A 4,574-nucleotide genomic window follows, 5' to 3' on the forward strand; every position below is an offset into this window, starting at 1 on the left:
ATCTAAATCATTGAAAGGTGAAAATATGCGAGCTCTCTGAATGGAAGCATTCCCACACTTTATAACCTCTGGTCTATGCTGTCTGTACTTGGATCTGGGCCAAAAAGGGCTTCAGAATTTGTTGGGGGCGTATTCTGTAATTTTTGGTGCGTGGCCTCTATCACGCGTCTGCGTGGGTCACGCGGTTGTGTCATTCGGAGCTCTACCTTGCCACGCGGTCGCGTTAGTCATGCGACCGCGTCATGTGTATTCTGCTTAAGGCGCACGGTCGCGTCAGTCATGCGGCCGCGTCGCTGCTGATTCGTGCTTGGCACGCGATCGCGTCATCCATGCGATCGCGTGGACACCAGTTTCTTTAAAGCTCCATTTTGCTTCCTCCTTCCATTCTAGTATGTTTTCTTTTTCATCTTTTAAGTCATTCTGCCTTTAGAAAATCTGAAACTACTCAACACACTAATCACGGCATCGAATGGAAATAAAGGTAATTAAAATAATTAATTTTTAAAGCTTAGAAAACATGTTTTTCATTATATGACATAATAAGGAAGGGAAAGTAAAACTATGCAATTAATGTGAATAAGTAGGTGAAGAGTTGAATAAATCACTCTAATTAAGCACAAAAGAACTCATGAAATATGGGTTTATCAACCTCCCCACACTTAAACACTAGCATGTCCTCATGCTAAATCCAAGGTAAATAATTAAGGGTAAAGTGATGGAATATTATGAAATGCAACCTATGCTAAATGCATCTACCTAATGAGTCATGCAATGCTAATTCATCCACTCATATATAAAGTTTACATGTAGCTAAGTTAATTCACATTCTCAAGGAGTTGTGTGTATATATATAGCCAACCCTTAAATAATAAAGCACTTTAGCAAATGAGATGGGAAAGAAAACATTGTACAAACTTGCAAAACAATTAGTAAATTTTAAGCACAGATATATGTTGATGAGTTATTGAACCCTCACTGGATTTTGTGTTTACTCTCTAGTCACTCAGTGTTTATTGGGTTTATTCACTCTATTTTTCTTTTTATTCTTAATTTCTACAGCTTTGTTTTTCATCTAACCAATCAACAATTATAGAATATAGTCATACCAAAAAGTCATGAGGTCTTAATTAAGGTTGTAATGGGGCCAAGGTAAAGGTAAGGATTTATGTATAGGGTTAAGTGAGCTAATAAGCGAATCCTTAATTAGACTAAGATCTCACCTAACATACACATCTAGTAAAATAAAATTTCTTTACCTAATTTCCCATAATTTTCCACTTATTGTTACATGCTTATGTTTCACTTTTTATTTTATTTTTTTTTTCTATTCCATGTGCATTGTTTTCATTGGGGAATTTCCTTTTTGTATTCCCTTTTATTTAGACGCTGAAAAATAACTTTTTTTTTAATGCACATGATAATTAAATCACTTAGATTTTGTCATGAGCATGCTTCCCAAATTTTATTTTATTCCTTTTTACTTTTTCTACCCTTTTGTTTCTATTACCATGTTTCCAAAAGGTTTCCCACATTTAACTCTATTTATAATTTTCTATCTTAAGCTAACTAAGGATTCACTTGGGATTTTCCTTTATTTTTTTGCTTAAGGCTAGTAATTTGGCTAAATAGAATAAAGGGGTTTTAAAAGGCTCAAGGGAGTCAACAAGGGTGATGTAAAAGGTAGGCTGATTTGGGGTGAGTGAGCTAAAATCAAATGATAGCCTCAATCATTCTCTTGGTATGTATCTATTCTATATTCTATAATTGGACATATAAATTAAAGCAAAGTAAAGAACATCAGAATAAAAAGAAATGTGACACACAGAAATAAAATTATGGTTTGAATGCAACCATACAATTTAAGCTCAAGACTCACAGGTTATGTGTTCTCTAACTCAAGCATCATATATCATTCATATATTGTATACAGGTTTAGTTAAAAATTCCCATTATTCTCTTGAAAAAAATTATTTAGGGTAGCTTTTAAAGTTTTAATGTTCCTCCTTGATGAAATGTTGTCAACTAACATGTAATGCTATATATACAAGGTGTGGGTTGTTTTGATTCTGTTAAAGTTTCTAGTTTACTTCTTTTTTATATTTTTCTATTTAAACTATACTATCTTATGCTAAAAAGGGTAAACTATACTAATTAATCCACTAATAAATCAGAATTGCAAACTAAACTAAATAAGTAAAATATGAACAAAAAAAATGCAAAATGCAGAAAATAGAGTAAAATACACAAGTAGCAATGTATAAGTACTCAGAAAATAACAGTAAAAGAAAAAGAGAAAAATACAGAAAAAATATCCAAAATAAAAGAAAAGTATGTAGTGGTTCACCAAAATAAACGCCAGAGATGGCGACCTCCCCACACTTAAAATGAAGCATCGTCCTCGATGCCCAATCAAGCCTGGTGTGAAGGAGTGTCATCAATGGTAGGGATGGTAGCTGGGGTCTCCGTGGCGGTGGTGGGCTGAGGGTCTGGCTGCTGTGGAGGTGGGACGGACTGGAGCGGGATCTCCGGATCTGCAGCCTCTATCTGGGGCATAACCTCCTGATGCGGGGCAGCCTGCTCTGTGGCTGCCTGCTGATGAGTCTTCGCCTGGGAATGAGGCTCCTCCTGATGCTCATCCTCCTCCTCGTGCTCATCCTCTGATGTCTCTGAAGGGGTGTCGGGCTCGGAGGGGATGTCGGCGCCCTGTCTGATCATCAGCTTCAGATGGGAATAGCGTCGCTTGCTGCGGCGCTCTAATCTCTCATACCGGTGCCTGTTACGGCGCTCCATCTGATCAAGCTGGCGGAATAGACGATGCACGAGGCGATAGACTGGCTCAGAGGCGGGTAGAGGTGCAGTGGTGGCAGCAGGGGCAGCTGGGGCAGCTGTGGATGAAGAGGGTCCAGCAGACAGAGGGGCTATCTCATCAGTAGCAGTGACAGGTGGTGGTCTGTAGCCCAAAGCAAGGAAGTTCCTGCTGTGCGGGATGATCTTCCTGCAGTCCATTGCTGGGGGTCTCTCATCGGCATCCTTCCAAGGCACATCAGCCTGACGGCCTAGCTGTGTAACCAGGTAAGGAAAGGGGAGGGTGCCTCGTACGTGGGCCCTGGCCATATAATGCCGGATAAAACGAGGTAAGTATATGTCCTTACCCTCCAGCACACACCAAAGGAGGGTGATCATGGTAGCCGGGATCTCCGTCTCGTGAGTACTCGGCATCACAAAATTACTCAAGATCTGATGCCATAGCCGAGCCTCATCGTTCAAGTACACTCTCTTGATCCCTCTAGGCATAGTGGTGTTTTGACCCATCTCCCAAGGAACAGCAGGGTCGAGAGCTATTCGTGCCTTTACGGCATCCCAGTCAAACTGCATCTGGCCCATGTCCTCCTCAGCCTGTGCAAAACTATCTGGCTGATCGGACTTGGCTGGGAGCTGGAGAATGGTCTCTATGGCCTACTCTGTGACCAGAATTTGCTTTCCCCTCAGGTTCACTGCATCAAGGGTAGTAAGGTAGTAGTTGCAATAGAATTCCCAGACCCAAGATGCATTGACCTCTGTCAGTGATCTCTCCAGAAAGAACCAGCCCATTTGCTTGATTTGCTCAGTAGTGTATTGCTGGAGGGCCTCTGGAATCTTCAAGGTACGTTCCAGGTATAGGTTTCTGGAGTTTGCAAAAGCCGGGTACTTCAGTTCACAGTACCGGTTTGCAAATTTTATAGGATCATCTGCAGGAAGCAGCTGGTTAGCTTTCTCCTGCTGTGTGAAGTTCTTCTCCTGCCATGATGAATCGTGCATTAGAGCAATGATGGACTGGGAGGAATCTCCTCTCTTACGCTTGCCAGTAGCCTTGCCTTTGCCTTTCCTTTGTGACGCAGACATCCTGAAAAACAGAAAATCAGAAATGGATAAAAAAATAGGAAAGCAAATAGGCAATTAAACAAAGGAAACTCAAAGCGGTAAGGGAGAAATAGAATAAGGAAAATGAGTAATTGAATTGTGATTGAATGAATGTTAAATGGAAAGAAAATAAGCAATATGCCATGGTTAGAAAGTTAGAGGAAAGTGAAAATAATCAGAAAAGAGACCAAAAGGGTTAGTATGGTTAGGATTTGAAAAAGAAATTAGTAAATAAAAACAGTGAGTTAGTAAAGTGCGGGTTAAAGTAAGTGGCATAGAGAAAAAACCATATAACAAGGATTCATAGGTAAGAATAGAAGTACTCATAATTGAACAAGCAGTTTATGAACCAGGAAATCAAAAAGGGTGAGAAGGTCTGCCATAGCATTCATGTAATGGTTTGGGTAAAGCAGAGTAAAACAGATTTCAGAAATGCCAAACCAAAACATGAATGAAAACAAATTTAAAAAAATTGGGCAGCATTCCGGCTAAAATTGGATTGTCCCGAAAAATAAACAGCAATTTAATCAGTTCATATGAATTAAAAAAATCAAGCTGCATGTACATAAATATAAAATAAACATAAAAACTCAATGTAAACAGCAGCAACATACAAGAAAGCAACATATGAATCAGGATTATAGCAGCAACAGATTTGCACATAGGATAACACA

This window comes from Arachis ipaensis, chromosome B9, assembly GCF_059453495.1.
Source record: "Arachis ipaensis isolate K30076 ecotype BB chromosome B9, ASM5945349v1, whole genome shotgun sequence".
NCBI lineage: Eukaryota > Viridiplantae > Streptophyta > Magnoliopsida > Fabales > Fabaceae > Arachis > Arachis ipaensis.